Consider the following 24,864-nt stretch of genomic DNA (forward strand, 5'->3'; position numbering starts at 1 on the left):
GTATTTTCTTGCTGTGAGCTGATGTAAGCTAAAACAGGATACACCTCCAAAAATTCTTTTTCACCCAAATCAATGAGAAAATGACAAAAATCACCAGAATCAACATTTTCAAAACTCTGGAAATTAACTAAAGATTTACAGCAATTCAGAGAGTGCTTATTGGAGAAAAATGGCTGAATCTTGGGAAGAAAATTATCTTTAATTTCTCCTGGTCCCATCCCACTCTTTCCAGCTCTGTGGTAGCCTTGAATACCAAGCGATTTCTAATCATAGTGAAAACTAGTAGCCCAGTGACCAGCAGAGGGGGCAAAATGGGCTGTAGTTCTTTAAAGCCTCTTTCCTAGAGAATTGGCATTAGTTCCCCTATTAGGTGATTCTGGGAGACCTCTCTTTCAAGACTGTCTTTATTTGACCTAAATCTGAATTTATGTGTTCCCCAAGCCTTTCTGCAGAGATATTTGTCAAAAACATTCAAAAGCAAGAGTTTAACTTCATAGCTGCCCAATGCAGTAAATAACTCTTGGTACAAATAATAGGCTAACTAAAAAAAAAAAAAGAAAGAAAGAAAGAAACAGAAAAAGAAAAGAAATGTCTGTAGACTTTGTTTGTTTTGGGTACCAGGAATTGAACCCAGAGGCACTTTACCACAGAACTACATCCCAGTCCTTTTTATTTTTATTTTTATTTTTTTAATTTTAGGACGGGGTCTTGCTAGGTAGCTGATATTGAACTTGCAATCCTCCTGTCTCAGCCTTCCAAGGACTATAAGCATGCACCAGTTGTCTATAAATTTTGAAAAGCAGCTACATAATCTTGGAAGTTTCGAGCCACATACACAGTTAAGTCTGTGTGCCTGCCCGAATGTGCATGATCCAGAAAAAAATGGAGAAGGTTCTAAGTTCTTGCCTCTGGCAACCTTTAGGCTCTGCACAAGAAGATAGTGTAGACTAAGAACAGGTTTTCAACTGCTTTGCCGAGTATTGAGGGTGTGTACGACCTGTACAGATTGTTCACCGTCAAAGACTAGGAGGGTCTTGGTTCCAGGAGTTTAAGGAACTCTCTCTCTAATCATTAACTAACCACTAAGATAATTGAGCAGAAATTTCAGTGTCCACACGTAAGAAAGAGTACAGACTTCACAGAATTATTTCATAAAAGTCACTAAACAAACAATAATAAAAATAAACACAACAGGAGAAACAACAAACTCCAAGGAGTGAGAGAATAATTTGATTTCCAGAGTTGCATATGATTGTGAATATATTATTTTCAATTTAAAAAAAAAAAAACATGGGGCTTTTTGTTTGTTTGGTTTGATTTTTGCAGTGCTGGAGCTTGAACCCAGGACCTTGCACATGTTAGGCAAGAGATCTACCACTGACCTACAGCCTCAGATCCTCAACAAAGAATTATGAGACATGCTCAAGAAACAAGGACATATGGATCAAAATGCAGACAAGAAGCAATCAATAGAAAACAGTCTCTTCTGAAGCCCAAATGTTGAACTTACTAAAATGAAAGACTTTAAGCCAGCCTTTTAAAATATGTTCAAAGACTAAAGGAAACCATGTCTAAAGGACTAAAGGACTTTAAGTGTGACGTCTCACCACAGAGAGAATATCAATAAAGAGATAGAAATGTCTTTTTTAAAAAGAATGAAATAGAAACCTGAGTTGAAAATTAAAGTAAGTAAAATGAAAAAGCCATTAAACGTTGCCATTTACATTTAATATAATTACTGATAAGGTAACTTTTTTTAATATACAACCCTGGGATTTCTTTTACAACCCTATATTTTATCCATGAGATTTTGGAGGCTATACAAACATGCAGAAATTCCTGGGTCTCCTAAAACAGTGTATATTTTAGATTACAATTTGTAAAATATAATTATTTTAAAACATTTGAGAATTTTAGGATGCCCTTTGGAGAACGAAATTCTAAATCCAAAAGGAATGTAATGCATCAGATCATCTTTTTAAAAACTCTAAACATAAAATTTTTCCTTGAGTGTCATTTTCTCCATGATACTCTGTACTATTCATACTTTCCTAATGTGAAATATGAAATGTTTGTGTTATGATTTTGTTACTTTCTTCCTTAAGACTATTTGCTCCTGTTATGTTTTTGGAATTAGAGACTTTTTTAAAAAAAAAGTATAATCTTTTGAGCTAAAATTTACCAATTTTGTAAAAACAACAGTTTTGATAAATATTATGCAGCTATATAACCATCATTATCATCAAGATATAGAACATTTTGGTCACCTTCCAGAATCCCCTGTGCTCCTTTATACTCAACCCCCAGTCCCTGGTAACTGCTTATTCTGATTATTGTCCCCATGATTTTGCCAGAGGGTTATTGAAAAGAGCTCCTGCAATATGTAATGCTTTATGTCTGGCTTCTTTCACTTAGTATCCTGGTTGCATGTAGTAGTAATTTTTTCCTTTTGAATACCGAGTTGCATGCTATGGTAGACACTATGTCTACCATCCCCAATTGATGGTCATTTCTGTTTTTTCCACTTTGGAGGTATTATACATGAAGCTGCTATAAACATCCACATATAGTTCTTTGTGGGAACATATCTAATGATTTTTCTTAGGAAAAATGTTAAATTTGTTCCTAAGCATTTCAGGGATTTTAATGCTATTGTTAAAATGTTATCACATGTTCTTAAAATTTTAAATTCTATTTGTTCATTGCTATATTCTGAAATATGATTGATTTGCTATATTGATCTTATACCTAGTAGGCTTGCTAAATTTATTTGTTAGTTCTGGTATATTTTTTGTAGATTTTAAAGGATTATACATGTAGAAAATTATGTACTCTATAATTATGGTTGTTTTATTTTCTCTTGTCCTGTTTGTATATTTTATTTCTTTTTCTTTCTTTCTCTTTTTTTTCTTTTTTCTTTTTTGTTACACTGGCTAAAATCTCCAGAACAGTGTTAAGTAGGAGTAATGGGAAGAGATATTTTTGCCCAAGCAAGAGTATTTATAGGCTATGACAACACTGAGATAAAATCTGAAATTATTTTAAAATATAAATTTTAGCAATTTAGAAATACAGATTCTCACAGGGTGATTTTTGTAAAAAAAAAAAAAAAAGAATTTAACTCTTCATACAAATCAGTTTTGTGTAAAACTGAATTTGATTTTAAGTGTAAATTTCCATACGGACCTTTCAAGATTTTCTGTGACATTTCCTCTAACTTGTAGAGGTCATTTGAAATTTGTTTCACGATGTTTATACAATTTAAAATACTTGTTTGTGCATTCAGTAATTGTATCTTCAATTACAAAGGACATTTAATTTTAAAATCGTCTTTCTTCTTACTAATTTACTTAATTTACTGAACACTTCCTATGAAAATAATGTCCTTTTCCGTTGGATGTAATGAATGACCTTTAAATTTAATTTCTAAGCTTGTAGATATTTACTTTGCAATGTTCCAGCAGTTGAGAGAGAGAGAGACAGAGAAGATTTCATACTCTTTGGAAATTCTAATAACTTCCTGCTATGCTTCATAGCAATGCCCCTGTGTGCTTTCCTTATGTAAAAACTTGCCGACAACATTTACTGCCTGATTATCTGCAATTCCTGTCTGCATTCAAGCCAGAGAGTTAACATTTGTGGAGCCTACAGAGATGGGCTCTTGTGACAGAGGGACAAGCTGCCCCTGGCAGGTCCTGGTGCTGCCTCTGCATGGATCCACTTCAGCTGTGGCCAACACTCTCATACCCTCAGTCCTGGCCTAGCCACTTTGGGACTCCATGGTACACTTAGATGCTTAGCCAAGCTTAGGTCCTGAGCCCCTGGCCTATCTTTGCGGCTCGTATGCACATTCCATTGTCCCATCAGATTTCACTTACAAAACAAATTCAAAGATAAAATTATTAAGAATTTCAGGATGAAGCCAACAGGGCATTAAACCCAATATGATGCTAAGGGAAGGAAGCCAGTCACAAAATACAACATAGATGAGACCAAGTCACTTGGCTATGAAACCATTCCCAGCTTTCACTTGCCCATTTTCTACCCGTGGTACTGCCTACCTGAAGGGCATAGGGGATGGTAACAGGCATCTTTTACATTGTGTACCCCCACGCTGTCACCAGGGCAGTCACCCCACCTGTCTATAGGCTCCTCTACATTCCTCTAAGGGAGATTATGACCCTCTCTTCCACGGGTTCTTTAGACCATTGCTCCTCATTTGTAAATGGTCCTTCCAATCCAAGGGACCCTTCCAATTAATATCCTCTCTGACTTTCCATCATAGGCTGCTTTTTTTTTTGCCAGATAAAGAACTGATATCCTTACATGAATGGAACTATCTTTATCTCCCTACCCATGACCCTCATCTCTCCTTTCTGCTGGTAGCAATTGTGAAAAGATAGTGGTGCCGTCAACATCAAAGAGATCATGTCCTAGCAACACAGTGATTACGGTCTAAAGAGTGCAAGAGAAGACATGTTTGGACGATATGTTGTTGTGTTGAAGCTGTAATACTTCAAACAAAAAAGTTAAACTGACAAGAAAACAAATCATGGTTCGCATTTTCCTTAACATTCTGCGGAAGACTTGTACTGGTGGCTATCATTTGTGTGGGGTCTGTCCTTCAAAGGTTCATGTGCTGAAAGTTTGGTTCCCAGTATGATAGGGTTGGGAGATGGTGGAAACTTTAAAGAGATGGAGCTTAGTGCAAGGTAATTAGGTCATGGGTTCATTACCCTCACAACAAATTGATGCTGGTCCGATGGCATGAGTGAGTTTCCATGAGAATTAGTTGTTAAAAAAAAAAAAAAAAGTGAGCCTGACCCCTGAGTCGCTCTGGCATCCAGTTCCACCATGTGATCTCTCCTGTACATACCACTGTCATCGTGATAACATCGTCAGAACAGAGCCCATGCTGGCACCATGCTCGGGGACTGCTGAGATTGCGGGTTAGGTAAACCTCTTGTTTTTTCAGTACTGGGGATTGGACTCAGGAGTGCTCTACCCCTGAGCTACTTCCCTATTGTAGTTTGGATACGAAGTGTCCCAGAAAGCTCCTGTGTTAAGGCAAGAATGTTTGGAAGTGAGATGATTAGATTATGGGAGCTGTAACCCAATCAGTCCAACCTAGTTTGAATTAACTGACTGGGTGGTAACTACAGACAAGGGAGCTGTGGCTGGAGACTGTGGTTCAGTGGAGGAATGCCCTGGAAGGGATCATCTTCCCTGTGGCTCCTTTCCCCTTCCCTCTCTCTATTTCTTGTCTGCCATGAATGGAGCAGCACCCTTCCATCAAACTCTTTCTGCCATGATATTTTGCTTCAACCTGGGCTCAGAGCAATAGACTCAGGTGATTGTGAACAAAACCTCTGGAAATGTGAACCCAAATAAACTTTTCCTCATCTAAATTATTCTTGGTCATAGTTATGAAAATCTGACTAAGACAGAAATTGGTATCCAGAGTATGGTCATGGCTGTGAATAATCTGACCCCATGGTTCGGAAACCTTTGGAGTGGTTTTGCAGGAAGAGTTCAGAAACATTGGGAGGTGCAGTGGAAAAGCTTTAGAATATTGTAAGCAGAGCTTACTCAGCAATTTTGGTGGGAGTTCTTAAAAGCCCAGAATGCAGGCTTCAGAAGGGAATGACGATTCTATTGGGAATTGGACTGGAGGCCATTCAGGTTGCATTCTGGCAAAGAGCTTATCTAAGTTTTGCATGTCCTGAGATTTCTTTTGTGAGGCTAAATTTAAAAGTGATGGACTAATTAATCTGGTGGAGGAAAATTTAAGGCAGTGCAGCATTTAGGAGGTGGCAAGGATCTTGCTGGAAGCTTTTAGCCAGGTTTACTATGAGAATTGGAAGCAGAAAGCAGAGTTGATGAATTTCAAAAACTTGAAGTTTGAAAAAGTGTGGTTGTTAAGGAGATTGTGGTAAGTCAAGAGATGCTAAGTACATTGAACAGAGACAATAAGAAAGAGGCCTTGAGGATATCTTAGGAATTTGCAAGAGGACACCCCATTTCAGGTTGAAAGGATGTAAAAGAAAAAAAATTCCTTTAAGAAGAGATTATGTGCTGGGCGTGGTTGCACATACCTGTAATCCCAGTGACTCCGCAGGCTGAGGCAGAAAGATTGGAGTTAAAGGCTAGCCTCAGCAATTTAGCATGACCCCATCTCAAAATTGAAATTAAAAAGGGATGGGGGTGTGGCTCAGTGGTAAAGTGCCCCCGGGTTTGATCCCCTGGAGAGAGAGAGAGAGAGAGAGAGAGAGAGAGAGAGAGAGAAATTATGGGGCACCCTGCTTGCACAGGGAGGCCTAAGAATTCATTTCACTGTGTTCACTCCCAGGCAGTTAGAGGCTACTGCAGCCATGATCCGAGGGAGCCCAGCTACTTCTCAATATGGTGAAAGACTTGGCTTCATCCATACTGTTACCGCTGTTTACCGGTGATGAGTCCTTACTTCCCCAGTGCTGAAGTGTAACACCAGAGAAGCAGTCTAGGCAAGTTTGGAGTGGAAAGTAGAAGCTTACTAAGGACAGCAGAAAAGACTTCTCCCGGAGGAAGAAGGGGACCCAAGAGATGGAATCCGTGGAAGAGCTACTAGGTCTTCCCCTTTTTATAGCTAAGGTCTTCATTCAGCTTTCCCAAATTCCTGTCGCACTCCTGTCCTTTGTTCTGTTATCTTTCAGTGATGGAATGGGGTGGGGCACAGGTGGGCCAAAGGAGAAATCTGGGCAGGAAGGACTTATGGATTAGCATCTCCTGTTCTCTGGGAGCTGCTTCATTAACATTTCTTTGAGATGGGCTCTGGGCCTTGGGGACATTAGCATTCCAAGTATTGTTCTGCTTTTCCTGGACTCCATTCTCAACATGGCCTTCATTTTAGATTTTACTCGATATTAGACCCTATTTACCTAACTACACTAACTACCTGTCTTTAAATCTGGCTTCAATATTGTGAGAAACAGAAAGTTCAGTGGTCCATTTTGAGAAGATAGTATTTAGCCTTAATTGGATCCAATTGTAGCCATTTTAATTATAGCCCTTCCCTTTGCCCACCCCAATTTTAAAATTAGCCAATCACATACTAACCCATTCTAACCCTGAGCTCCTCCTAAAGGGCAAGGGGGAGTACTGAGGGATAAAAGCAGGTAGACTGGCCATCCACATGCACTTGGTAGTTAGGTTTGGTAGCACACCCTTGGGACAGAAGTAAAATTAGCCTTGCCCACCCACTTCTAAGCATGTGTTTGATTTCTTATGGCACCTTGATATTTCTAACAATAAGGTACTGGATCTGTAGGAATGCAGGAGGCTGGAGTTAAGGAATCATGGAAGCTCCCAAGGAGATTTGAAGGACAGGCCTGGGAGGCCAGGCAAAGTGCAGCAGGGTCAGAATCCCTGCAGCCTACCCCTGTGAAGCATGAAGGTGTGAAGATGAAGCCAAAGCTGTAAAAGAGACCCAAGAAATTAAGTGATGCCAGTAATATGGACTATCTGCTGGAAAAAAACCGCTGGTTGTAACAAGATAACAAGAGTCAGGCTAAAAGAGCCCCCACACATTGCAACTGGGGAACTATCCAAGCATTTGAACTTGGACTTTTGTGCAATGCTGGAATGTTAAAAGACTATGGAGCCAGGCATGGTGACGCACACCTATAATCCTAGCAGCTGCAGAGGCTGAGGCTAGAAGATCATGAGTTCAAAGCCAGACTCAGCAATGGTGAGGCACTAAGCAACTCAGTGAGACCCTGTTTCTAAATAAAATGCAAAATAGGGCTTTGGATGTGGGTCAGTGCCTGAGTGCCCCTGAGTTCAATCCCCAGTACCAATAAAACAAAACAAACAAACAAACAAACAAAAAAACCACTATGGAAACTCTTGGAGGTGAACTAAATGCATATTGTACTGTGAGATGGACATGAGCTTTTGGGGGCCAGGAGCAGTAGTTATGGTTTGGATATGAGATATCCACCAAAAGTTTCTGTTCCAGTTGTTTATAGACAGAACTCACATATGCACCTGGTGGGGGTAACTCTGACCTCCCTACTGACATTGTCAACTTCTTGAGGGCAGGAATTTATAACTGTTTTATACACAATAATTCTTAATACCATACTCCATCAAACTGCTAATTTTATATGTATCAACTTCTAGTGAAATCCATAGACCTTTCTAAATGATTGTGTTATAAATAAATTGTTTGAAAACTGTTGCAATAATTGGGACATGGAAATTACTTTGTAAACCAGGGATTTCTACATTGGTATTTGACATAAGCCAAATCAGAATCATCTGGCTCTTCTCTGCTTTGGTTGATGCTTTATAAAATGCCTGCCATGTTGTAGGCACTCTTACGTACACTGTTTCAATTCATTGTTCTGACAGTTATTACACCATCTGCATTTACAGTGGAGTAAACAAGCACCATAGCTTGGTGTTACATTTGTCGAACAAGCATGGAAACCCAGAACTTGGCATTTCTAGGACATTCATTGCCTGAGTCGGAGAGTGGCTGTGTTCCCTCCACCCCCACTGCTGCCTGCTTCTACAGCCTGGGCTACAATGTTTTATTCATAAATCTTTCACATTAGACCAAACAGCCTGAAATTGCTTTGAGGGTGCCATTTTTTCTTTCATACAATAATTGATGCTGTGCATCTACAGATTATAATGGAGGCTATTCAACTGCTTCTGTGGCCACTATAGCCAGTGTTGTAAGTACTAATTTCTTTTTTTTTTTTTTTTTTCAGTACTAGGGATTGAACTCAGGGGCACTCAGGCACTGAGCCACATCCACAGCCCTATTTTGTATTTTATTTAGAGACAGCGTCTCATTGAGTTGCTTAGTGCCTCGCCATTGCTGAGGCTGGCTTTGAACTCATGATCCTTCTGCCTCAGCCTCCAGAGCTGCTGGGATTACAGGCGTATGCCACAGCACCTGGCATAAGTAAATCATTAGGCATCAAATTAGCACCATTTATGAAAATGACTATCAGCAGGTAAGTTACACATCTCAGCAAAAATTCACTGAAGTTATGTTTGCAAATAAAGTTCTTTATAGATAGCAGATTGTCACTTCCTGATGGGCCTCCTTTAGACCCTCCATCTTTCTGTGTCCTTAGACTTGGGGTAAATATCTCCTCACCATAGTCAGAGCTAAGCAGCCACTTGAAAGGCTTGAAGCCAGAGAGTAGATTTAGTTTGGGGTAGTCTGGAAGTCCTGGCTATTTAGGACATTCTCCTCTGTGGAAGCATCACCAGGTAAATGCTGCACTGACTTAATTAAAGCATCACTGACAGACTTTTCCGGACACACTCCTTCCCCTGTGGAAGTAGCACCATAACATTGTCAAATATGTGATGTGTGGCAAATGTCAGAGGAAGTCTCCGCTAATCCAGAAAAACCTGAATAAAACATACATACTTTATAATTCACATTCTATATCATAATTCATACCCAGACTTCCAGGTAAATTATACTTCAACTAGAATTTTTAAATTATTGCAGAGCATATGTAACAGACAGCCAAGATAAATTCCAAGAATATCTATGAGTCACTGTTTTGTCTTAGGAAAAAAAGTTTGCGTGTCTATGAGCTGATGAATAGTTAAATAAATAAATTGTGGTATATACACATGTTGGAATATTATTTGTCAATAAAAAGTAATGAAGTATTGATTGCCTATTGCCACAGAGAGAAATGTTGAAAACATGATGCTAAGTGAAATGAGCAACAGACCACATATTATGTGATGCATTTCTGTGAATTGTCCAGAATAAGCAAATCTATACAGATAGAAAGTGATTGATGAGTTTACAACTGGTGAACATATGACATGAAAACAATGAATTGTACACTTTAAGTGGGTGGATTGTCTGATATGGAATTTACATATCAATAAAACTATAAATATTTTATATTGGGATTTTAAAGTAGCAATGGCTTATTAAAATTATAATTTAAATATCAGAAGTGTCTCAGTGCAGAATGGGGCCATTTAGGTCAATAACTCTAGGTTAAGGCCAATAGTAGCAAGCACTACAATTAAAAAGGGCAAAGTTATAAATAACCTGGATTTCATGCTCCACGGCTCTGTAACATGACTACTGTTCTTCCTTGACATCTTGTCAAATTCTGAAGTAAGGATCTAAAGAAAGCTGTTATAACACTAGAGGAAGGTGAGACTTGTGTAGTGTGACATGCTTCTAGAAACAGAAGCTTGCAAACAAGCTGAAAGTTGGTGGAACTGTAAGATTTATTGCTCATGTGAAAATATGATAACACAACTGCAAATTGATACACAACCAAATTGAACTCCATATTTTTACAGAGCACTGTTTACACTGTCAGACATTCTTTGAGGAGATTAATTGAAATGTGTTAAATTTAAACCGAGTCTCCTGCCATGTAACAGACACCTTTCTAAGATAGTACAAAATAATTTGTGAGTAGCTTACGGAAAAGATGAAAGAAGTTCTCCAACATGCTTTCAGGTATAGAACAGTGAAAGATATTTGGAAAAGTTAATTACTAAATAATTATTTTAACTGATTATTAAAATATTAATTATTGTGGAGCCCACAATAAAGCCATGGGATTTTTGCCGTTAAATTTAACTCCACTTAATCCTTTAAAACAAATAAAAAGAAACAATGTGACTTTACTTATGAAAATGCAAGCTGGCTCTAAAATCTTTTGAGAAGGATTTTTAAAAGGTCACAAATTGAGAATATTGCTTCAAGAGTATCTTTATCACTCTTTGTTTCTTATGCATCTGTAATGGAAATTGTAGTGGTTTTAAATGGCTTCTTGAAATACTTGGGGGTCCAACTGTCTTTTAGGAATCTCCATTTTATGAGGGAATTTTGCCTTCAATTTATAGGTCAATAGGGCCTGATCTTTCTGTGTCATGCACCATTGAAGATTAGTTAAGAGTAAACATCTTTTGTTCTTTTTTTCTTTCATGGCTCATTTTTTAACCGGGATCTTATTCTTTCTATACAGTATCTTTGTATCTCAGCATCCTGTTCAGTCTCCCTGGATATTATCATCGTATGTTTTCTGTTGCTATAACAAAATACCTGAGAAAGATATCTTGAAAATAAAGAAGAGAGGTTTATTTAGCTCACACTTCTGGAATTCCAAGAGTATAACACTGTTGTCTGGTGAGGAACCCTGGGTTGTCTCACAGCATGGTGGATGGCATCTCATGGCAGGATTATGTACAAGAGAAAAAGTTCACCTGATAAGAGAGGAATTGAAAGAACCAGTCAAGGAAGTCATATTCACATTATGACAACTTGCTCTCTGTGTACCAGTGCAGTCCCACAAATGCAAGAACTCTCTAAGAGAATAGCAGTATCCCTCTTAATGATCTAATCATCTCTTTTTAAAGGCACCATCCCCCAAACACTACCTCACTGGGGACCAAGCTTCCAGCCCTTGAACCTTTGGTGGACATACCATACCAAAGCATAGCAACCATCATGAGCCACATGCATACCAGCTCTGCCTATATCAGAAAGATTCCTTTTACCTAATTAGTTTTCCCCAGGAAACTTCTGGTTTTTTAAATAATAATCTATGGTCTATTTTTTGTTTATATGGCTGTTCAGCATTACAAATTCAGACACAGTATTTGATATTCTGCATTTCAAATCTACTTTTACTTATCTTAAAATGCTTATATTCTCATTCCACCAATTGTTAGATTGAGCCATTCGGTAGGGCAGTTTACTTTTGTGTATTCTCTCATTAGCAATTGGGGAGGGGAGGGCTGGGGATGTAGCTTGGTGGTATAGCACTTGCCTAGCATGGGAAAGGACCTGCCACCACTTCGAAAAGAAAAAAAAAATGAGAAAGAAATTAAAGAGGTTGTTTTTCACAGACTCATGTTCCTTCCACTCTGATTGATTATATCCTGAGGATATTTTTCATGTCTAATTTATACTGGAAGCCCCAAGATTCAAACAACTCTGTGTTCCTATCTCCCTGTCCACAGCTCCCGTTTTCTTCTTAAACTTAAAAAAAAAAAAAAAACTGATCATAAAATTAAACATCTAACTCACTATTCTCCATATGCCCTAGGAGATTCCCTACTCTTAATTCATGATGGATCTATCCAATCATTTGTTCTAAAAGTTTATCCTAACAACCTGTTAACCTAATTTGATGTCTCAGTAGATTTATTGATGCCAATCCCATTGTAGATTTTTGCTTTCATTGTTAGTAAATGGATAATCTTAAATTAAATTTTTTTAAATGGAGAAAGAAGATGAAAATAAGGAGATAAAAAGATAAGATGATCAAAAAGTCAATTCTACCTTTGAAATTCTCTAGTCCCTGAGGTTCTACATAGCAGATAAGTAGAACATTTTATTCATTTAATTTTGCATTGTTAAGGATTAAACCCAGGGCCTCATTTATGCTAAGCAAATGTTCTACCACTAAACATAGTATATCCTTAAAGCAATATTTATTCTAAGAGCCGGTTGTTCTGTCTTTTTTTTCTTTTTATTCTGTTTTATTTTATTTTTTTGTAACTGGAGATTGACCCCACGGGCACTTAACCACTGAGCCACATCCCCAGCCCTTTTTTGTATTTTATTTAGAGACAGGGTCTCTCTAATTTACTTAGGGCCTCCCTTAGTTGCTGAGGCTGGCTTTGAACTCATGATCCTCTTGCCTCAGCCTCCCTATCCTCTGGGATTATAGGCATACACCAATGTGCCTGGCTATTTATTTGTTATAACAATTTTATTAATATATATTTCAGGGCTGGAAATGGGGCTCAGTGGTAGATCACTTGCCTAACTCAAGGCCCTGGGTTTGATTCCAGAACCACATACCACACACACACACACACACACACACACACTTCGCAAACCATATAATTCAACTATTTAAATTGTTTAATTCAGTGATTTTTAATATATGCATAGAGTTGCACAACCATCATGAAATAATTTTAGAACCTTTCATCCTCTCCAACAACCCTATACATATGAACAGTGACCCCCTGGCTACCCTGTCTCTCAAGCTCTAGATAACCACCCATCTACTTTGTGTCTCTATGCATTTGTTTATTCTGGACATTTCATATACACGAAATCACATCATATGTGCTCCTTTGTGACTGGCTTCTTTCACTGAGTATATTTTGAAGGTTATCCATGTTGTAGCAGGTATAAGTCACTGATTTTTCTTATTGCTGAAAAATATTTCATTGTATGAAAATGCCACATTTTATTTATCCATTCTTCAGTTGATGGACATTTTGGTTACTAAAACTTTTTAGCTCATTACGATGCTTCTACAAACACTCATTGCATATTTTAAAAAAAAATTTTTTGTAGTTGTAGATTAATACAATACTGCTAATTTTATTTATTTATCTTTATTTGGTGCTGAGGATCAAATCCAGGGCCTCACACGTGCTAGGCAAGAGCACTACCACTGAGCTACAACCGCAGCCCCTCATGTGCATATTTTTGTGTGAACAAGTTTCAGTTCTCTTGAGTATATGCCTAGGAATGGAATTTCTGGACCATATGGTAATCCCCTGTTTACATTTAAGGAACTGCCAGACTGTCTCTCAAAGTAGCTGCACCATTTTACAGTCCCTCCAGCAGTGCATGAGGGTTCCAATTTCTTTGCATCATTGCCAAGACTTATTATTTCTCCTTTTCGTTATACCCATCCTCATGGATATGAAGAGGTATCTCATTGTGGCTATTTATTTGTAAGGGGCACTGAATGTTAAGCAAAAAGTAAAAACAACTACCAATTATGGCTACTTTGTCACCTAAAATAACTTATGCTCCCTAAGTTGATTCCATGGTCTTTGAGAACAGTATTTCTGAATCTTTTTTTTTACCTACCCCTTGCTATCTCTGGAAAATATTAAAAGCTCAAGCCATCTTGAGGATCTCATTTACTCCTAGGTTGAGAATCATTTTTTTAAATGTATTTTGTCTTATTTAATTATACATGGGAACAATATCTTTATTTTGTTTATTTATTTTTATATGGTGCTGAGGATCGAACCCAGGGTCTCACCTGCGAGGTGAGTGCTCTACCGCTGAGCCACAACCCCAGCCCCTTGAGAATCACTTTAATCTGAGACATTTTGACTTCACAGATCAGTAAAACAAAGTTACCAAATTTGTAGTTGGCCATTTTCCAACTACAATAAACATGATTTCACCAAGAAAAGGATGGTTAACTTTCAAAAAAGTGAAAGAGTATTTCAAGCTAAAAGATTTGGTCTTTCCTAAAACTTTGAATTCCCACAACACTTCCAGTGAGAATTTACATTGGAATAATGTTATTGATACTCCAACAGGCCAATGGATTCCTCTGATAAGTATACACCCTAAAAGGCATGTGGTTGGGTAAAGAACACAAGCAAAGAGAAAGGTGTATTGCGTAAGCTTGAGCCAAGAATTTTTCTATAGCCACCTCTATATTTCAAGCAACTCCATTCTTAAAATATTAGCCCTGCCTATCATCATCTGAATATAAAAGTGTCCTTCTTTAAAGGAGGCGAAGCTGTTAGATGAAATGTTGGTTGGAAGCATCTTATTGGAAGATCAGTCTGACTTATCTGGTATAGACTGACCAATTTGGGTCTCAGTAATTACTAAGTGGGACAATAAACCAGTATGTACCAAAAGTGTGATGCCAAAAGAAATGCACAGTACCTCACATGAAAGACTCTGGCCTAGGGCTGGCGTGTTGCTCGGTGAGAGAACATTTGTCTAGCATGTGAGGCCCTAAATTCAATCCTCAGCACCAGGGAAAAAAAAAATTCTTCCTATAAAATTGAACCTGAGCCTACCTTTAGACCTCTGTGTCTAACAACCAACTTACAGGGGATAAATTTAAAACTCAAATGACAATAACACATTGAGAGATAATACATGGAAATAATCAGTCAATATAGACTGTGGAAATATCTATAGACAAATAACCCATATTCTTTTATATACTATAGAATATACAAAAAGGACTGAAAAATAATAAAAGAAATGTAATAAGTAGCAACCAAATGTAATTTGTAACTTATGTGGATTTTGATTCAACCAGATTACCTGGTTTTTTTTAGAAAGGCATTTTGAAGATTAGGTAGAACAATTCAGATATGATCTGGATATTAGATTATATTAATATAGTCTCAAGCAATAAATGGCAGAGTAGTTATATTTTTTAAAAGTCCTCACAAATCATCTATTACACCTGCACACTGAAGTGTTTATAAGACATATATCAACTGGGATTCGCCTCAAAATGCTAAAGAAAATGACATTATACTGGAAAAGAGATGATATAAGAAATTGGAGAAATTTTGACAATTGTTGAAACTGCATGATGGGAAGATGGGAACTCATTGTACTATTCTCTTTGCTGTTGTGTATGTTTTACAGAGTCAATAATAAAAATTTAAATAGCAAAATAAACTTTCATCCTAGGATTGCCCCAATTTGTGACTTGGAGAGAGTGGGATTCAAACAGAGCCTAGCCATCCTTTCCAGTTGAAGAGACAGTTGAGGATTTAAGATCAAGATGGCTGGAATTTGGAGGTTGCAATGTCAGGGATGAGAGAGCTACATGGAAAGAAAAAAGCTGTAGAGAGAGAAAACTAGAACTCAAGATCTGCAAAGGACACTCACTCAAACCTTCAGCTGAGTAGTGAACAGCTTATGGATATAAAGAGACTATAGCTGGAGACAAACCACGGATAGGGAAAAGGAAGAACAATCCCCAAAACTCACCCAAAGCAGAGAAGAGTTCTCCAGTTAGAGTGGATAAACCTTGTAATACACAGGGCACTGGGAAGAGCACTCAGCCTGCTCATAGTATGTATGGACTTAGTAACTGGGACAATCTAGGTTACATTAAGGTTGCATTAGTTCTACCCAAAAAGTGCAAAAGTAAGCCTTGAAAAGATCAAACAATTTCTAAGTAACTTAACCACATCTCAGAATATTTCAAGAAATGTGTGTGTGTGTGTCTCACTTGACAAGTAAAATTTATAATATCTAGACTCCAATAAAGAATTACTAGTTATGGCAATGGGGGTGAAAAAAACCCATAATAAACAGATAAATCAATCTATATAAACAGACCTGGTGATGTGATAGGTGATGGAATTAACAGCAAGGATATTTGGATGCAAATTATAACCATAGTCCATAAGTTCAAGAAAGTAAAAGAAAGTATGATCATGTTTAAAAAGACATGGGAAATAGAAGAGATTCAATCAAAACTTCTAGAGACGAAAAATTAATAACCAAAATTTAAAAATACACTAAATGAGATTAATGTAAGATTAGAAAGTACAGGAGAAAGACTAGTAAATGTGAAGACATAGCAATATGAATTATTCCTACTAAAATATTGGGGGGGGCTGGGAAAGACTTAAAAAAGAACAGAATATAACTAAGCTTTGGGACAACTCAGACGAATGTGTGTGTGTGTGACTGGAATCTAGTGAAAGGAGAACCAGGGCTCAAAAAGTATTTGAAGAAATGATAGTTGAAAATGTCCAAATTTACTGTAAACTATAAATCCATGGGTTTAAGAAACATCAACAAAGCCTAAGCACAAGATGCTACAAAAATGTCCATGGAAATGAAATTGTTATATCCAATGAGAAAGGGGTTAAAAGCAATTAGAGAAAGAAGATACATGTACAGAGGAACAAAAGAAAAAAAAATGAGATCCATAGCAAACTTTTTTGTTGGAAACAATGTAAACCAGAAGATAGTGCAGCAATACCAAGTACTAAAAACTAAAACCTGAAAAATAAATTTTAAAAAACCCATAAACCTGAAAAACTTACAAACAAAAAGATAAAAATCTTTCAACCTAGAATGCTATACCTAGGGGAAACATCTTCAAAAGCAAAAGCAAGTGGCTGGGCAACTTGGGAAGTCGAGACAGGAGGATTCCAAGTTTGAGACCAGCCCCAGCAGTTTTTTGAGACCCTGTCTCAAATAAAAAATAAAAAGGGCTGGGGATGCAGCTTAGTGGTTAAGCACCCCTGGGTTTAATCCCTGGTTAAAACAAAACAAAACAAAACAAAAACAACATTTTTCAGACACATAAAAACTGAAAGAATTTACCACCAGTAGGTCTATGCCACAAGAAATGTTAAAGGAACTCCCTCAGGCAAAGGTATAATAGGAAAATCTGGATTTATACCAAGGAATAAAGAACACCAGAAATGTTAATCATGTGGGGAATAATACTTTTTTTTTACTTCTTTATTAGTGCATTTTAATCATACAGGATGATGGGTTCATTTTGACATATTCATATATGAAAAATCATACTATGATCATATCCATTTTCATCACCACCTGTCCTCTTCTCCTCCCCCTAGTAAGTACTTCTGGAATGAATGGATGAGCAAATAAATAGTGATTAGCAGACTCAATTCTTGGCCTGAGTCCTACAAAACCTCTCACATGAAACCTCCTCAATATAAAATACTTTTTTAAATTTTAAAAGTCTCTTTGAAAGATAATCTTGGTAAGGAAAAAATAATAATAATGCATAGTGGAACTTATAAATCAGAGTAAAACCTTTAATAATAGCACAAATTTCAAGCCAGAATATTGAGAGTTTACTGTTGCAAGTACATGTGAAGTAATATAGCATTACTTAAAGATTGACTTTGATTAGTTAAAATACTCTTCAAGGTTTGGCAAACTTTTTTTTTTTTTTTTAGTTGTAGATGGGCACAATATCTTTATTTTATTTCTTTATTTTTATGTAGTGCTGAGGATCGAACCCAGTGCCTCACACTTGCTAGGCAAGTGCTCTACCACTGAGCTACAATCCCAGCCCTGGCAAACTTTTTCTATAAAGTGTTAGCAAGAAAACATTTTAGGCTCTCTGGGCTATATGGTTTACCACAGTTACTTAAGTCTACTGTTGTAATGAAAAAGCAGCGACAATATACTAGTGAGTATGGCTGTATTCCAATAAACTTTATTTATAGAAACAGGTGGCAAGCCACGTTTGACTCATGAGCTATTGTTTGCCAATCCCTGGTGTAAACCATAATCTCTAAACCAATCAGTTTGTAAAGAGAGGTAAAACTAAACCAAAGGAGATAAAATGGAGTCATAAAAAAATACTCATCATATGAATTGCCAAGATCATTGTAATGTCATGTGTAGATAATAAAAAAAAAATGAAAAAAAAAAATACTCATCAAGTCCCAAGGCCTAGTTCACAACCGAGGACTATGGAAGGAAGCAGTAGGCACTGTGGACCCATGACAGGGCTACAAAGTGGAAGGATTTCTTGGCTACTGTAAGGAGCATCTGCCATACACATGTTGGGACATGCTGGGACTCACTGAATTGCTGGTCATAAGGAACAGCAGCCATAGGCATGCTGAGTCAAGTCTGGTTGCAATTGATAAGGAGCTGTAAGGGGCACTAGCCACAGGTACACGTAACAAAGACTGGTTACAATGGATAGGGAGCACAGCTCCATGGACATGTGCGAAGAACATGTCCTGTTACAATTACATCATCTCACTGGACATAACCAATGGTCATTGACTTTTACTGGGTATGATCAATCACCAACGTATACCACCAATTGGAACTATGTTTAAATCACTTGTACTGCCACATCAAGGAGGCTGCTCTGAGGACATCAGTGAGACCGACTGCCTGGCTGTCTGTGTCCCCAGATCAACTCCACCATTCCCTGATATCCAAGGGTGGTGGGCTGGAGAGAACCACAGGACAACAAAAAAGTCTGTTTTTCCACTAAGAGAAGTTGCTTGGCATCAGAGGTATTTGGGGACTCTAGGATTGTGTGATTTGCTTGTAGGGTTGATTAGTGTGCGTTAAATGCTAGTTGTGGTGCTCCAGCACACCCAACACTTTTTGCATTGTTTATGTTCGATGATTGGTGTGATCCAATATCCGCTTGCATTTAAAGGCAATCTGCCTCCAAGTAACTATTAACAGCACCACTGGAGACAGCTACGCAGTCTAACTCAGGTCCCAGCAGAGTGCTTTCCAGGAAGTGAAGGAACCCACGTGGCCCATGGTGGAAAGGACAGAAACAAGAAGTGCTGGCAGGGCCTACGGAGGGAAGCTAGCATGGCCATTTGGCCAACAGCCTCAAGGTTGAGGGAGCCTCAAATTTTGGCTGCCATTCAATGATGCATTTATGCAGAGGAACAGGCGCGGCCTTTTCGCCAATACAGAGCTTGACCTTGAACTGTATCATTTTCTAAGAGGCACACTGCAAAACATTACAGAAGCTGTTGTCATGGTTACTCAGGGGCGGCTGCCGATTGTGATAGTGAAGAGGTTTTGGCTGCCGGGTCTGTACTGCTGAAAGAGAATGGGGGTTTTGTGTGTGTGTGTTAAAACTACTCCTACACACTGGGCAACCTCTCTCCAAGAGAGAGCTCTGAGATAGGCAACGACTATTTCATTGTATGCACTGCTTTTCATATTGTAATTATATCGCCTGATGAGGAACCTTTGAAAACATACAATTTCTCATTTGAATCTCATCTGTATTAGGGCTTCATCTGAAATGCTTTCGTTTAGTATTTACTTTTCCTTAAGATTCAAATTGAGTTTATGTAAAATAGGATTTTGCAATCAATTTTTGTTTAGTAGTGCATACCCTTTTTAAAAAATCTGCTCTGCATACTCTTTTCAGATCATTTTAATCTTTCACCCAGCTTACTTACCATTAAATAATTGTGTCAATTGCGCACTGAAATTTTTAAGAATCAGTCTTTATTTAGAATATAATTTCAGAAAAAAAGTAATCAATAGATAATCTGAGGATTTAAGTACTGCAGTTTCATAAATGTTCATTTTGCTCATAATATAAATTCATTAGGCAATCACTTTGTTATTATCCCATGGTTCATTTTGAGATTCTGTGGAAATCCATGATCAGTGGTTCTAGTTAAATATGAAAGTAGAAAGGAAGGGATCTAAAAAATCTGAGTGCTACCTGGTTTCACTGAAGATCCTTAGAAGTTGTGTGACTGTGGAGGAAAATTCAAGACCCACTTAGAAGGTTAAAGCAGCAGAATTGTGCTCTACTGAATTTGGAATGGGAATGCAAGCAATAGTTGGGAACAACACCTGGGTTTCTACTTGGGCACCTGTGTGGTGGTTCCATTCACTGAGAAAGGACCAGCTCTACGCAGGAAAGGAACAAATTCAGCCTTTGATATGTTATGCTTGAGAAACTTTTAAGATATCCAAGTAGAGTAAAGTAGGCAAGATCTGGATTTGAGAATAGAAGCTTGGGCTGGCAACATCAATTTAGAAGTCAATAGATAGTGATTGAACCTATTGGCAGAGCTGAGGTTTGGAGCTTATAGAATAAGAATAGAGCTTAGGACATGGAATCAAGGAATCCTGATATTTAATGGCCACAAGGATGAGAGTTTTCAGAAGGAAAGTAAATAGCAACTTTGCTAAGTGCTGTTTAGAAATCAGGTAAAATGAACGTGGAATGATATTGAAGGTGGGGGTGATAGTGACATAAAATGATGGGAATGAATTGAGCAACGAGAAGTGAGGAAATAGAAATCAAAAGTCAAAATACATCATTCAGTAGATTTGGTTATCAAGGTAAGGGAAAAAATATGGTGGTTGTTGGAGGGAATGCACACCAGGGCATAGTTTTTTTCTTGAGCTTTTCTTTGTTTTCAGGTGAAAGAGACAGCAGGACATGTGAAGATCCCAGATGAAATGATAAGAGTGAAGCTACAGATGACTGAAGAGATCATTGCACAAGTGGCAGGAGTGGATATCAGCAGGTCAGGGGGAAAGGACACCTGACATAACAGAAAGCACAGAGATGCTGGATGCAGGGGCCAGGTGATGGATTTGTAGGGTACTGAGAGAGTTCTTGGCTAGTGAAATTTACTCTAAGAAGCTTACTTGAGAAGAGATAGGAAAGAATTTGAGGTTGGCGGAAAAGAGGTCATCCAATCAAGAGAAAACCAAAGAAGTAAGTCAGGATTTCCAGGCAGAGCTGAGGGTTCGTTGATGATGAAATTGACTTCAGAAGGCCCCTTGTCTGTGGCCCTAATGAGAAAATTGCCAAAAGTTTGCTAAATAATGTTATATCTTTTTTGATAATTATTTTCAATACAACCAGACGTTGTTATGGTTTAGATCTGGAATGTCCCCCAAAGTCTTCAGTGTTGAAGGCTTGGTCCCCAGGGCAGCCATGTTCAGAAGTGGGGTTTGGGGGAAGTGATTGGGTCATGAGGGCTCTGACCTCATTACTGGATCAGTCCATGGACAGCTGAATGGACTCCTGGGAGGTGGTGGAAACCGTACATGGGGACTGGTGGGAGAAAGCTGTTCACTGGGGGCATTCCTGGAAGGGTATTTCGTGTCCCAGTCCCCTCTTCTCTCCCTCTTTCTCTCTCTCTTTGTTTCATGGCTGTTGTGTAAGAAGAGATTTTCTCCACAATGCCCTTCTGCTATGATGTTCTGCCTCACCTCAGGCCCAAATTAATGGAGTCAGGCAACCGTGGACTAAAACCTCTGAAAGCAAGAGCCAAAATAAATCTCTCCTCCTCTGTGTTGTTTTTCTCAGATGTTTTTCACATCAACAAAAGGCCGACTAACAGGCATCATAGCATTTCTTTTCTACGTGCGTTTTACTGTGTAAATTTTTCTTTCATTGCCACGGAATGCAAAATTCAAATCCATGAGAAAAAGTTAAGATAATGGAATTGAGGGTTTTTTTTTTTTCTTTTGCAATTTAAAGAAATGCACCAGAGTTCTGAAAAGCTAAATAAACCTCAAGACATCCAAAAATATCAACTTCAGTATTGGTATTTGGAATTCTGATGAAAGTTCACAGATAAAACCACAGCATGAAAACAGTGGCCTTTGCAAGGTGAAATGGGGGAAGGGTTAGCGAAAAGTGTGCAGGACTCAATAATTCATGAGGAATAAAGGCACCATTAAGATGCAATTAAGGAACAGTATTCAAAACCAAACTCAGAAAATTAAATAAAACTGAGAACTTGAGCATCCAAAAGCAGAGTAGCTATGTCACATGGAAAAGGTCTACATGAAGGCTGGGGTTATAGTGGAGTGTCAGAGCACTGGCCTAACATGCAAAAGGCCCTGGCTTCAATCCCATCAACTGACTGGCCTAGGGGATCCCAGGGAGCTGGTAAAAAAATTACAAAAATCTTTTTGTGGATATGTCTATGAGGGTATGCTATGGGTTTGATCTGGTTTAAGTCTGTACCCCAGAAGGTTCATGGGTTGGAAGCATGGTCCCCAACGTGGCAATGTGAAGAGGTGGTTGGACCTAGAAGAAGATCATTGGAGATCATTGGAGACCATGGTCCTCAGAATCTAGAAGATCATTGGAGACCATGGTCCTCAGAAGAAAGTAAGGAGCTCTTGTGGGACCACAGTTAGTTCTCTTGAGAAGTTGTCAGACAGGAACAAGCCTGACCCCTGATTTCTCTCTTTCTCTCTCATTTCCTGTCTTGCACGTGCTCCTGCCATGAGGCCACTAGACTCCACCTCTTAAAGGTCCCACCACCTCTTTACATTGCCACACTTGTGACCATGCTTCCAAGACATGAAAATTACAAGGGGGGGGGGGTGCACTTAAACCAGGTAAAAATTGGACCATTCATCCATTCACAAGCCTTCTCAGTTCTTCCTCTGAAATGTCTTTCAAGCCAACACACCTCTCTCTCTTGTTTCTCCCTTGGGCCACCATCATATCTCACACAAATCAGAATGGCTTTTACATTGGCCTCCCCACCCCAGTGAAGCTCAGTCCCTCCTCTCACTCTTCCCTTATCCAATTGTTCCACAGCCAGAGATTTTTCAAGATGCAAATCTGATTATAGTGTTGTAGGAGACAGCAGGAAGCAGTTTTATTTGGCTGCAGCCAGGTTTAGAGGGCACAGCTTTCGCTGTAATCAATTAATTCCCCTGAACCCCAAGTTGAAGCAGTTTCAGAACTTTATACCCAGTGTGTAAGGGGAAGGACTCAGAAGTTCACAGTCTGCAGAAGTTCACACAAAAGCAGCTTTTTCTTTCACTGTTCTGGGCAAAATTAACCCTTCAAGGACAGAACCTGAGAAGGGGAGAGCTTCTTCCCTTTTTCCCTTCCCCTACCAGCTGTTACCTGTCCTCCTCTCTTCTCTTTGAAATGTAAACATCTCTGTGAAGCTCTGGCTCAAGGCTAGAGACCTTGTTAAAGGATCTTTCTTATCACACTTTGCATTTGCGAACACACTTCTACAAACTATTATATATGTTATTACTTATACTATAAATGTTTGTGAAAAGATAGTAAAGGGGTGTTCACCTGAAGTGCTGATCTCTTCCAGGCCAGTGGCCCACTAAGACCGAACAACAGGAAATAGGAAGTTTAACATTGAATTCTTTTGTAGAGACTCTTCTGCGGATAGTCCTAAGATTAATTATAGTGAGGGTTTCTGGAGAAGCTTAATTAAGATTTTCTGTGGAGGAGGGGTGCCACTACTATACTGGATCCCTGCTAAATTATGTAGCGCCTCCCGTGGCCTTAAGTATAAATTAGTAACTCCTTAAACCTGGGCCATCAGACCCTCCATCTGCCCTCCTGCTTGTTTTCCCCCAGCATTTAAATGGCCAACAGAACTGAGTTCCTCAGTTACTCTTCTCTAGTTCTGACCCTCCTTCTTCCCAGTCACTGGATAAACTCCTGATTCAGGTCTCTGTTCAGATGTGTTTATTCCAGAAAGCAGTCCTAAACACAGACATTTCTTTTAGACTCAAAAGTTTTCTTTCTTCAAACATCAGTGCCTCCTCACATTTTATTATACCTATTTGCTTGAAAGCTCGATGATAGGATCAATCTATTTTACTCAAAACTATATTCCTAAGCTCAGTGGTTGGGCTATAAGAGGCTTCCCAAGACATTGAATTGAATGGAGGAATGATCAAATGAATTCCCAATGCAGCCCACAGCTTTTTAGAACTTAGAAACTAGATGTGGTCTAGATTTGCTCAGACTTGGGGAAAATACTGACAAGGTGTTGAATTATACTAATCAAATTCCAATTTATTCACTTCAATAAGAAATATAACTGACATGTGGGCCCAGAATTCATGTAGGCCTCATTTTCTCTGTGAATTTGGGAAGCCAAATTGCAGAATGTTCCTTGATGGGCGTAAATTCAGAGAAAATGATGTTATGATTCAAATGTTTAATAACATATGGTTTTAATTGCCTGATTCATTCATTTTTATACTGGGTGGGTAGATCTGCTAGGGGAAGCCTCTGCATCCTGTCTAGAAGCTACTGCCAACTCCAGCCTTTCAGGCTGCTACTTCTAGCCCTTTCTGCAAATAAGCCCCCTGTTACAGAGACACATTGTATAGATAAGCAAACCTCTTCTGTTGGATTATTAGGGCCTTTATCCAGCCTGAAAGCCATTGGGAGAATGGCTCTCTATTCTGATCCTTTATGAATTTTGATTTTATGGTGGAACTTTGAGTAACCGTATGTCCCTCATTTTCAAGTCTCTGGGGGTCACCTCCCCAAGTGACATTTTCCCCTTACTCATTCTGACACCAAAGCAGAGATTGGTGGAGCTATCAACCACTGTAGGAAATATACTGGGTCACTGACTTGTTAGAAATTGAAGGCTTCTGGCAGTGATGTTTGAAAAGAGGAAATGTTGACTGGAGGATACAAGTTAAGCGCTAGAACAGCTTTTGAGCACGAGCCTGCAAGGTGGCTGAATCTGAAAGGGAGGCTGGGGACAAGTGCCAACTCTGTGAACTAGAGCACTGTCATTTCAAAATGAAAAACC

This window comes from Urocitellus parryii, chromosome 14, assembly GCF_045843805.1.
Source record: "Urocitellus parryii isolate mUroPar1 chromosome 14, mUroPar1.hap1, whole genome shotgun sequence".
NCBI classification, from domain to species: Eukaryota; Metazoa; Chordata; class Mammalia; order Rodentia; family Sciuridae; genus Urocitellus; species Urocitellus parryii.